Here is a 12,703-nt window from a genome sequence, read left to right on the forward strand (position 1 = left end):
TGTTTCTTCTTCTTTTCCTTTTTGTTTTCAAACAAGCCACACAATAAAGAAATGTTTAATTAATGGCATGTGCAGGTCCTAAGCAAAGATTTACTTGTTTTATGGCTTTAGTACGTTCTTTCAGCCATTTCCTCCCAGATGCTGACAAGCCTGTTTATATTTATTGGCTCTTCTAAAAACCAACCAAGTATTAGGAGCACAGGTTAAGTAGCTCAGGTAATCTCTGAGGTGGGGGATGGATATCTTCAGCATCTCACCCATCACACATAGAGTCTTTGTAGTGCATCTCTAGGTCCTCAAAGGAGGGGTCACCTGAACCAGTCCCAGCTTGCAGAGTAAAGAGAGTAATTCTCTATTGGATAGAAATGACTTATTATTACAACTTACTTATATACACAAGAAAAATGTTTTTTTAAAAACATTCCATAGTGTCTTTTTACTTGAGAAATCCTTCATCTTGATCAAAAGCTAGACCTGTCATTAATTTTAGGTATCTGTTCACATCATTAATGTTTTCTATCTACCAAATGATTCTCATTGTCCCCATAACTAGAGACCTACACTTCCGTGAATGAGCAACATAAAGCCAGCTGGTTATCCAGACACGATTACCAAAAGCTTTGTGTTGTGTAAGGGAGTAAAAGGACACCAACAGAGAAACAGGATCCTGGAGACAATCGTTTGTTTATAGGTGGGCCTCAAATACGAAATACAAGATCCTGCTTGAGCTCACTTTTGCTCTTTTTCCCTGAATGTAGGTGAAGATGTTCTCATAACCTTCTTGTGTATGTGTGCATTGACATTCTTTGAAATCTATACCTTCCCAGCTCAGCATGTTAGCAACCAGGCTAACTTGAAGGCTCAGCTGGTGCACACAGCACACTTAAAAGCTGGAACAGACTTTTAAATTCATTTTCTTCTCTCATACAACAACATATGTGTTTGTAGTAATAATCATGAAATGAAAAGATTAACCAGAAATAATAACTGGGAGTCAGGAGAAACTGGAAATTTAAATTTTATTTTATCAATGTTTATATATTTTAACATAATATTAACATAATATAGTATTTAAATTTTATTTTATCAATGTTTATCATGCCAGTTAACAAAGCAAAAATGTATGAGAATGGAAAAAGTCATAATTAGCGATTTTAAGTACATTAGTTTATGGTTTTAGAAAAAGGGGGAATGTATACGTACATAATGACAGTTTCTGGTTTTACACATTATCTTCTGCAAATTAGTAAATGGTCTCATAAAAAATTAATCATTTTTACATATTCCTGTTCAGACAATACAGCCAGATTTGTTCATCTTAATCTGTCATTACTGATAATTAAAGAACATATTTTATTCATTTTAAATTCAAAGGTTTATTTTGCATAAAGCAATAGACATACAAATAATTAAGAACAGTTTTAAACTTCAAGATAAATTTCTCAGACTCATAAAAATTTATTTTCTTAATAAATTTCAGAAATTCACATGTCCTTTTCTTTCAAATTGTTTCTGTCAGCTTTTAAAAGTTCATTCAATAGGAAAACATTAAATAAAAATGAAAAATTCTAAGAATGACAAAATTAAGTAATTCAAGTTCTGTATCTCAGTCTTTATAATCACTGTTACTATTTCATATCTACTTTTTAAACGTAGGAATTTTCAGTGCCAGACAGCTTAGGGAGGAACTGTGCCTGGAGCAAGCTGAACAACTCTGAACATTGAAAACACAGACACGAGTTTAGGTTAGATTACCTTCCATGTAGAACAAAATGTTTATTAAAAAATAAGTAATAACACATACTATGTATTTTTAAATGCCACCATAATGGGAACAACTGTTTAGAACTTAGACCAATACAATGTCTTCTTCTGGGGAGGGGTATTTTATCACTGACATAGTTAAAATTACTGACTCGGAGTGGTAGTAAAAAGTAGATGGAACCCTACAAGTGCATACCCACTAGAATGGCCAATGTCTGTAACATTAATGCCACCAAAAGCTGGTGAGGATGTGAAGCAAAAGGAACTCCTTTTTCATTGCTTTGGAAATGCAAAGTTGTATACTTTGGAAGAAAGTTTGACAGTTTCTTACAAAACAACATGGTATGATCATACAATCCAGCAATCGTGTTCCTTGGTATTTAGCCAAAGGAGGTAAAAACTAGGTTCACACAAAAACTTGCATGTGAGTATTTATGGCAGCTTAAATCATAATTGCTCAAACTTGGAAGCAACCAAGATGCCCTTTAGTGAGTCAATGGCTAAATAAATTATAGTACCTTCCAGACAATGGAATATGATTCAGTGCTGAAGCTAAGTGAGCTATCAAGTCATGAAAAGACATGGTGGAATGTTATATTTATGTTATTAAGTGAAAGAGACCAATCTAAAAGGGCTACCTATTATATGACTCCAACTATATGTTATTCTGGAAAACATAAAACTATGGAGATGGTAAAAAGATCCATGGTTACTGGGATTGGGGTATGGGGAGAATAAATAGGCGGAACACAGGGAATTTTCTGGACAGTGAAAATATCTCTATAATACCATAACTATGGATACATATCATTAGACATGTTTTTAAACTAAAATCACAAGTGTGAAAATACACAGTGTACAACACTAAGAGTGAATCATAATGTAAACTATGGACTTCTGGTTGACAGTGATGGGTCGGTGTAGCTTCATCAACTGTAACAAATGTCCCACTCTAGTGAGGGGATGCTAAGAATAAGGGAGCCCTTGAGTCTCTGGAGACCTGGGGTATATGGTAAATCTCTATACCTCAGTTTAGCTGTGAGCCTAAAACTGCTCTATAAATTAGCTCGATTTTAAAAAAAAGTAGACTGGCCCTGGTTGGTAAGGCTCTGTTGGTTGGAGTATTGTTCAGTAAACTAAAGGGTCACAGGTTCAATTCCCAGTCAGGGCACAAACCCAGGTTTGGTCCCTGGTTGGGGACATGCAAGAAACAAACCCATGGACGTTTCTCTCTCACACTGATGTTTCTCTCCCTCCCTTCCTTTCTCTCTAAGCATGTCCTAAGGTGAGGATAAAAAAATAAAATAATAACATAAATGTAGACTGACATGATTTAGTTTAACTATTGTTCATAAAATCCATAGACAACACCCTCCACCCCCATTTTTCCCTACACTCGGACAGGCCACCCCACCACCGGGCTTGGCACCCAGACACTGTTCTGCTTCCTTCTGGGGCTTCGTCTCTCCTCACCTCATAACAATCCCCATAAATGTGACGGTCTTGTCTCACAAAGATGCCAGGGCTAATATGATCTGCTCTAAGCCATTCTCTACATTTTCTGATACATTTGTCAAACCAAATAACCATGGAAGAGGACTGTGAACAACTTTAATTTTGTATGGGAATAAGAGAAAAAAAAATACGCCTGAAAACAATGGAAAGTGGATGAGACTCAAAAATCAGAGAGACTGGACTGTCCCAGCTAATTTTACCAGAAAGGAGTAAGCAACACAGAGGCTTGATTCAAACTATCACCTTTAATGCATTAGGAGAAAGAAACCGAAGAGGGAGAAATGACTAAGTAGCACGTGTCACACTTCCCAGTGACACGTAGCATAGCTTCGGCCTTGTTCCCATCATCCTCCACTGACACAACATCGAACACCGAGAGAGGCAGGAATAATGGGGTCCTTTTTGGATAAATTAACTTAATGAGACATAAGTATACTCTTCAGAGAGATTCAAAAGCAAAATATGTTTAAAAGAAATACTGCCCAGACTGGTGTGACTCAGTGGTCTGGGCATCGTCCTGCAAATGGAAAGTTGCTGATTGGATGCTGGCATGTGCCTGGGTTGCTGGCCAGTTCTCCAGTTTGATGTGGAGGAAGTCCAGTTTTCTCAAGGATACCCCCGCCTCTAGACATCATTGGGATGAGGTGATCATGTGGACTGTCTGCTATTATGAAGCCTGTTTTCCTGGAGGGTTGGGCGAAGATCAGATCATAAGTATTCTTCATGCCATGCAAAGGAGTCTGGAAATCTTAGGTCATGGGGAGCCACTGAAGGATTTTAACCCACAGCAGTGACACACACAGAGATTTAAGTAGTTTTAGGAAATTAACACTGGGACATTGGGTAGAATGGTGACTCCCCAAAAGGTAAGTCCACACCAGATTCCTAGAATGTGTGAATGGGATCTTATTTGGAAAAAGAGTCTTTTTGCAGATGTAAGTAAGTGTTTTGAGATTAGTTTATTCTGGGTTGTCTGGATGGCAGCTAAATCCAATGACAAGTGTCTTTATAAGAGGCTGACAGAGGAGAACAGGCACATACAAGAGAAGTTGGAGTGAAGCTATAGCAGGGGAATGTGGCTACAAGTCAAGGGAGCCAGCAACCGCAGGAAGCTGGAAGAAAGGAAAGGATTCTCCCCCCAGAGGCCCAGAGGAAGCACAACAGGGTCATGCCCTGACTTCCTGCTTCGGGCTGCCAGCATTAGGGGATCATATATTTCTGTGTTTTAAGCCACTGATTTATGATAATTTGTTAGGACAGCCACAGGATGCTAATGCAACTTGTGACAACATCAAGACTGTTTGATATAGGCATATGATTAGGGATGGGATATAATGGAAGAAAATACTGCCATAGAACATATCTAGAAAACCTAAATTTACCTTTGGATTGTAGGATTCTATATAATTTTTATCTTCCTCTATATTTTTATTTATGTTTTCCAGTTTTTATAGACCTAGATGCATATACTACTATATAATGCTAAATGAGGGAAAAACAAGACAAGTGAGATAATAAAGACTTGAACTGAGGCAGCAGAAGGGAATATTCAGAGGGAATGTCTATCTATCATCTATCTATCCATCTATCTGACAAATGTTTTCTGAGTGCTCATTATATTCTGCTCCAGGCATTGTAGAGACAACAGTGAACATTACAGAGAAAAATTAATAAATCTTTGCCTTCTGGATTTTACATTCAAACAGAGAAAATCGTAGAGACTCTGGATTCTTGGTGTGCCACTGTTAAGAATAACATGAAAGCAGGAAAAAGCAGGAAGCTATTCCAGTTGTCCAGGTAAAATGATGGAGGCACATGCTAGGGTATGACCTGAGAGCCTAGGGTTCCTGAGAGGTAACTCATTTGAACAGAGATGAAGGGACTAATGCAATTAATTACCTTGGTTCTTTCAAGGCGTACAGTCATGGTGAGGCTATGTGTGCGAGGTTAAGGAGAGCTCTGGACCGGAGGCCCAACTCTGCTCTGGAACACATAGAAGCTTGGGGGCTAGAAGCAGTAGAGCTGACCTTATTCCGAATACACAGGTTCTCTTTTGAGTGCTGCCGATGAAGTAGGCATGCTTCTCAGAATGAAGTGTGCAGAATGCAGCTGGAATGGGGAGGCAGACCTCACTGGTAGGTCATAAGTCCCTAGATCTGGCCTTACTCTCCAATTCTATTTCTGACAATTATGCCCAAGGCACATAACTTGCAAAAACTATTCCCATTCAATGTCATCTCTTTTCACACAGGAATATGTCATAATAAATTAGGTGGTTAAGAGAAATTGTTTTATGTGTGTAGTTCTAAGGTTGGAGAATATTCTCAGCCGCTCCTTGGCAAAACGAACATGGAAGAATCACTGATGATAGTTTTGTGGTTGGTTATCAAGACAGATTGGGTTGGCCAAAAAGTTTATTTAGTTTTTTTTCCATACCATGGCTCTAGTAGCACTTAGTTGTCTTTAACGTCATTGGAAACAATTTTGTTATATTGTATTGTGACAGCTGTCATATCAGTGTGCATTAAAAAAAATTATCAAAATTGGTGAATTTTCATGCAGCTATTTTTAATATTACAGATGGAAGAATATGTGCAACATTTTCAGCATATTATGCTTTATTTATTTCAAGAGAGGTAAAACAGCAACTGAAGTGCATAAAAAAGATTTGTGCAGTGTATGGAGAAGGTGCTGTGACTGATTAAATGTGTCAAAAGTAGTTTGTAAAGTTTTTTGGTACTATTGACATTTTGGCCAAATAATTCTTTGCTGTGGGGCTGTCGCATGCATTGGAAGATGTTCGGCAGCACTTGTGGCCTTTAACCTCTAGAAGCCAAGAGTGGGAGACAGCCAACACACGCAATATACCCAAATCAATAAAGTTATTGGTGAAAATGAAAAATGTGTCTTTTATTTCATGGAAAAAAACTAAACGGACCTTTCGGCCAACCCAATACTTGTGAAATGACTTTAATCACTGGATCTTGTCCAGCCAGCTGACGGGGCTACTCAATGAGTCGGCTAATGAAAGTCGCTTGTTCTCTTTTCTCAGCAATAACGATGTAATTGAGAAGCAGACTGGTTCCATACAACTTTCCTTCTGTGGAAAGCTCTTTACCCCATTCAAAAAAGATTTTCCATCTACTAAAGTTTAGTCCAATTTTTTAAATAGTGCAAGAAAATTAAAATTCAATGGTAGAGTGATAAGAAGTGGAGATGATTTAATTATTTTTTAAAATAATAATAAAAGTGAGACCTGAAAACAGAATTAACTGATCAAGTAGCTAATGGGAATGCCTCAAGCGGCAAGGACAGAAGATTTGGACTTAGATTGTCAGAGGCCATTTGGGTAGCCCATGCTGGAAGGGTAGATAGATAAATGTTACAACCTTCTCAGCACCTAGAAACCACCAGCCTATTTTATACATGAGCCTATTTGCTTATGCACATATCCCTACCCCAACCTGTTTTCAAACTATCTCAAATGCCACCAAGCATTTGACGTCTTTTTCAAATCTCAGCCCCTTGAACACCCAGTTACAAAGCGTGCTGGAGGGATTTCTTGCATCCTCAATCCCTGTCTTTTTAGGATTTTGATGATCCTGCATATAAAGGGACTCCAATGGTCTCCTAACATTTGCATTTAGAGTTGCACATTTTAGTTTTTGTGAACAAGCAATTGAATAAAAGTTTTGTTTCTGGGAGAACAAAGTCTATAGTTTGTCTTTCAAAGGAAATGTCCTGTAATGGAGTATAAAAGCAATAAATAGATTCTACATCAACAGGAAGGAAGAATAGCAAGACAAAAATGTTAAGTGCATAAACAGAGCTCAAGTATCTGGATTAAGGGACTAGATTACAGTCTAATAGGCTGTAGGCAGAAGGGGTGGACTAAGAGATTAGCGTGCCTTTGCAAACCAAACTTCAGGGGGACTAATTTTAAGAAGGAGGGTCTACATTCTTCTATTTTTGAATCTTGGGCCTACCTGGTTCTCCCGGTAATCATGGAGTCAATATGGAAAAACCCATCATTCATTAATGGACACCAACACACATGGTTTTAGTCTCATCGAACCTCTTGGTGACTCAGGGTGATTCTCTTAATGGGGGGTATTCTTTGTCTTGTAAGAAGAAAGCATGATCACACTCCCCAGACAATACCTTGTGTACCTCTCTCCATGTGTTGATGGCATTATATTACACTGCACAGTTTGACAGGCACGATAGTCTCTAACTGGAGAGTAGAGGCTTACATGATCTACTGATTTTTGTATCAAACAAAAGATCTGGTATGCTGCTTTGCCCAGATAGGGATGCAACTGTACAGGCTGTATCTGTACAATTGAAAGAAGAAAGGGAAGACAAGGACGAGGAAATGAAACCCATCTCCCACACAGGTTACACAATGCAAGTATCTGTTTCCAAATTACCTGAATATCAAATAAGAATGCAACAGCAAGGCTCTCTTTAGGAACACCTGCATGCCGTGTGTCCTTTAACCATCAGTCCATAAATCTCTCCTTAATATGCACCCTGTTTCTAGTTACAATAGTTTGATAATCAAGCTATGATTGCCTATGCCTAACATCAGTTCCTCTCTGCCATGTGTGATCCATTCCAATCCTAACTCCTTGTGCAGATGTTTCTAAACTGTTCCATTTTTCTTAATTGCACAGTCTGAAAGGGCTACACCTGTGAGGGGAAGCCATCCACAAATCTGCAGAGGTAAAAGAGAACTATCTATCTCTGGGGCCTGCCCCCCAAATATTAGGACATGTAACTGGTTATTTTAACAAGGCGGATTTCATCCCCCTCAAGTCATGACCTGGTTTTATCAGATAAATGTGAAGCGTCTGGGTAAGCACCTCCAGGTTTTGTCTTTTTTTCTCTCATAAGTTTTTGGCTGTTGCCCTTCAAACTGCAAGCTGGCAGCTTTCATCCTTTAAAAGCTTAATAGCCTGAAAACCCACTGGGCACCTGGAATACCCGTATTCTTCAGCCCTCGTTCTTGAGGATAGATGGAACAGAAATCAAGGCACTTGACCTTCTTACTTCCTGCTCATAGCCTGTGCTTTCTATTAGACCCACTGAAACCCTCACTGAGGCCAGAAATACAGAAGACTTTTCCAGACGGACGTCTCTAGAATTGTTACTCTTCATGTCGCAGGCAGTTGACCCTCTAGGCCAGAGGTCTTCAAAGTGCGATCACTGTACCTACATGCTACAGGAGCGGGAGCAGCAGCAGCAGCTGTAGCAGCACCTGGGACTCTGTTAGAACCAAAATTCTTGGGCCCTAGTCTTTTTAATCGGCAACTCTCAGGTTGACATCTAGCAATCTGTGCTTTAACAAGCCCTCCAGGCAATTCTGATACTTGCTAAAGTTTGAGGACTACTGCTCAGGGTAATTGAGCCAATGACATTCAGCTGTAAGTCATGGAGAAGTTTATATCACATAAGAAACCACCACTAACCTCGGTCCCAGAAATTGTGGGAGTTGAACTCGTCTCAAAGGAATACTGCTGAACTTTGAAGGTGCTTGGATAGCTGGCTGTGTGTGTTTGGACATACCCAAAGTTCTCCCCTGTGTGGTCCAGGGAAGCTGAAGAATATAAGAGGACTCTAAACGTGAGTTGCTAAAATCTGAGGTTGGCAATGGAGGGACTGGGTATCACAGAAATGACTTTATCCTTTTTGATTTGACTGTCCATACTCAGCTACTGTTTTCTTCCTTTCATTTTAATGACATAGATTTTGCTTTTCATTGTTTCTTTCATTATGATTGTATGAAGACAAGAATTTATAAAGTCCTATTGTATGGGAAGTACACAACAAAAAATTGCTATCTCAAAAAAGGGGGGAAACTCAAGCCTAATTTTAAGAAACCTAAACAAAAAGTTACCTACCATATGCAAATACAGTTCAGGGAAAGCTTCTTTGGAATTTAACCTCCTGATCAAGAATGAATATCTCCCTGGGCGCCTTTCTCTGCTGCAGAAATGACACAGGCCTGGCATAATTATCTTTCTAGAATGCAGGATGTTTACTTGCAAAACATTTTACTTTTCTTTTATCTAAGCATTTAAGCTCAGTGGAGACACTCATTCTCTAAAGAAAATTTCCAGAGAGTCTTTTTGAAATGCACTTAATGGTGTATGTTTTATTTCATTTTAACAAATCTAATCTCTCATATAACTAAGTTTGCATAAAGTAGGATTCAATTGAGTTAACATTGAATAGGAAAGAGGCAGAGGTGGATGCATGGTTTAGGGTTTATAGATATATTTTCTGGGAGGGTATAGATTGGGAAGGCAGACCCTAATTCTGTAATTCCAATACCCTTCACTCTCTTTCTCTTTCACCCCTTCCCTCCTTCTCCCTCCGCCTCCCACCCCCACCTCTCTCTCTCCCTCCTTCTTTCTCTCCCTCACCTTCATTTCGTTCTCCCTCTCTCCCTCCCTCTCTGCCATACATGTGTAATTTTTAGTTCTAATAACTAAAATACATGCTTTCTCTGAGATTTGCTTCACTGATAAATTAGATATGACTTAATGCCAACTTCAACTGTTATTAGGATGACCTGACAACACAAATTATTCGATCGCTATAAAACATTGTGCCAATGTAAAGAATTACTAGAACTGGAGGAAACCTGCAGGTATTCTTAAACCACGGATACTTAACATTGCCCCTTGGGACCCATTGCAGGCCATCTCTCTCACCCCATATCACCTCTTGGCTTGCTTGGCTCCAACCCCACGCCTCTCTCCAGGTTGAACTGCTTTTAAGCAGAGGAGATACAGCTGCCAGCAGCTGAAATAGTGGCTGTGGGATCTGGGGCGGGGGACTGTTAGATCATGGGCACATACCTAGCAATGGTTCTTTGATTTTTCATTATTTACTTTTATTAAGGTATATTTGACATGTAACATTGTATTAGCTTCTGGAGTGCAACATAATGATTCAATAATTGTATACAATGTGAAATGGTCCCCATAATAAGTCTAGTTAACATCTGTCATCATTCATAGTTACCATGTTCTCTTTCCTCAAGAACTTTTGAAATCTACCATGTTAGCAACGTTCAAATATGCGGTACAGGGTTATTACCTACAGCCACGCTGCACAGTGCAGCCCTGCGACACTTATTTTATAGCTGGATGTTTGTGCCTTTTGGCTTCTTCTACACATTTTTTCTAGCCCCCTCCCCTATCTATTCTCAGTATCTGCAAGTTCAGGTTTAGGTTTGTTTTGTTTTTGTTTTTTTTTAGGGTCTACATATAGGTGAGACTATGTGGTATTCATCTTTCTTGGTCTGGTTTATTTTGCTTAGCCTAATATTCTCAAGGCCCATCGATGTTGTTGCAAATTTTCTTATTTTTTATAGCTGTATAAAACATAATAGCCCTGGCTGGTGTGGGTCAGTGAATTTAACACTGGCCTGAGAACTGAAAGGTTAGTGGTTTGATTCCCAGTCAGGGCACATGCCTGGGTTGCAGGCCAGGCCCCCATCTGGGGTCCATGTATCTCTTGCACATCGACATTCCTCACCCTCTCTCTCTCCATCCCTTCCCAGCTCTCTGAAACTAAATAAATAAAGCATTTTAAAAAGCTTTAAAAAAAACCATACAATATACATAAATATATATATGTATACTGGCTGGATAATATTTAATCATTTTAATGTATATACAACATGATGTAAGTAAATATATATTTTTATATAATGGCTAAATAAGATGGCGTTATTTGTATATATAAATCATACATATGAACATATCTTCTGTATGGATACTTAGGCGTTTCCATCATTTGGCTATTGTAAATAATGCTGCAGTGAACACAGGGTACATGTGTCTTTTCCCATCAGTGCTTTTATTTACTTAGAATATATACCCAGAAGTGGTGTTGCTGGATCAGATGGGAATTCTTTTTTAAAAGTTTTGATGAATTCTGCACTGTTTTTCATAGTGGCTTACCAATTTACATTTCTGCCAGTAGTGTATAGGATTCTTTTTCGCCACTTCCTCACCAACAGTGGTTAATTGCTTCTCTTTGTGATGCCATTCGTTCTAACAGACATGAGATGATATCTCACTGTGTTTTTTTTTTATATTTTATTTATTTTATTTTTAGAGAGGGAAGGGAGGGAGATAGAGAGAGAGAGACAGAGAAGCTTCAATGTGCGGTTGCTGGGGGTTATGGCCTGCAACATAGGCATGTACCCTGGCTGGGAATCGAACCTGGGACACTGTGGTTCCCAGCCTGCGCTCAATCCACTGAGCTACACCAGCCAGGGCATCGCTGTGTTTTTTTTATTTAAATTATTTTATTGTTCAATTACAGTTGTCTGTATGTTGTTCCCACCCCTCCCCCGACCCCTCCAAACCCACCTCCCTCCCTTGCTTCCACCCTCCCCCTTGGTCCTTGTGTCCATGTGTCCTTTATGGTAGTTCCTGATAACCCTTCTCCTCACAGTCCCCTCCCCCATCTCTGCTGACTATTGTTAGATTGTTCTTAGTGTCAATGCCTCCGGTTATATATTGTTTGCTTTGCAGTTTTGATTTGTGTTTTCCTCATGTTTAATGATGGTGATCACCTTCTCATGTCTGTTGGCCTTCAGTATGTCCTCTTTGGAAAAATATCTATTCAGATTCTCAGCCCATTTTACAAATCGGGTTGTTTTTTTTATTTGTTTGTTTTTTGCTTTTGAGTTTTATGAGTTCTTTGTATATCTTGGATTTTAACCCTTGTCAGACATGCGGTTCACAAATATTTTCTCTCATTCCATAGGTTACCTTTTTATTTTGTTGATGGTTTCCTTTGCTGGGCAGAAGCTTTGTAGTTTGATGTAGTCCCACTTGTTATTTTTGCTTTTTGTCTGTTGCTTATGGTATCAAAACAAAAAACTCATCACTAAGACAGATGTCAGGGAGCTTACTGCCTATGTTTTCTTCCAGGAATTTTATGGTTTCAGGTCTTACATTCGATCACTTCACAGATTCGCATGTCATCTTTGCACAGGGGCCATGTCAATTCTCCATGTATCATTTCAGTTTTAGCACATGTGTTGCTCTGGACAACACAGCAAACCTTCTCTGAGCATCTCCTTGTGTATGTACTTGTTAACATCCATGCACGGGGGACAGTGGAGTTCAGTTCATCTGAGATGCAAACTAATCCACCCAACGTATTGCTACACAAGCAGTATTATACCCTGTTGGAGTATTATACCCTGTTGGAGTAAATAGCTACCAACTCATAAAGTGTCCTAATCCATGAATTGTTGTGTTCACAGCATTAGTAAGCACTGTGTTTTTCCCAAATGTATTTATCCCCCAAAGGCAGATTTAAATGGACCTTATCCCCTGCTAGTCCAAATGCAGGAACATTGAGAGTTGTAATCTCTTTCAGTTTCTTCTCTCTC

General features: G+C 39.0%; 1 non-coding gene across 1 annotated transcript; it reads right to left on the minus strand.

The window, feature by feature from the left end:
• Positions 1–12,255: 12,255 nt before the first annotated feature.
• Positions 12,256–12,362, minus strand: LOC114498259. The gene has a single exon (XR_003684700.1). It is a non-coding gene; the product is annotated as a U6 spliceosomal RNA (small nuclear RNA).
• Positions 12,363–12,703: the final 341 nt, after the last annotated feature.

This window comes from Phyllostomus discolor, chromosome 5 (assembly GCF_004126475.2).
Source record: "Phyllostomus discolor isolate MPI-MPIP mPhyDis1 chromosome 5, mPhyDis1.pri.v3, whole genome shotgun sequence".
NCBI lineage: Eukaryota > Metazoa > Chordata > Mammalia > Chiroptera > Phyllostomidae > Phyllostomus > Phyllostomus discolor.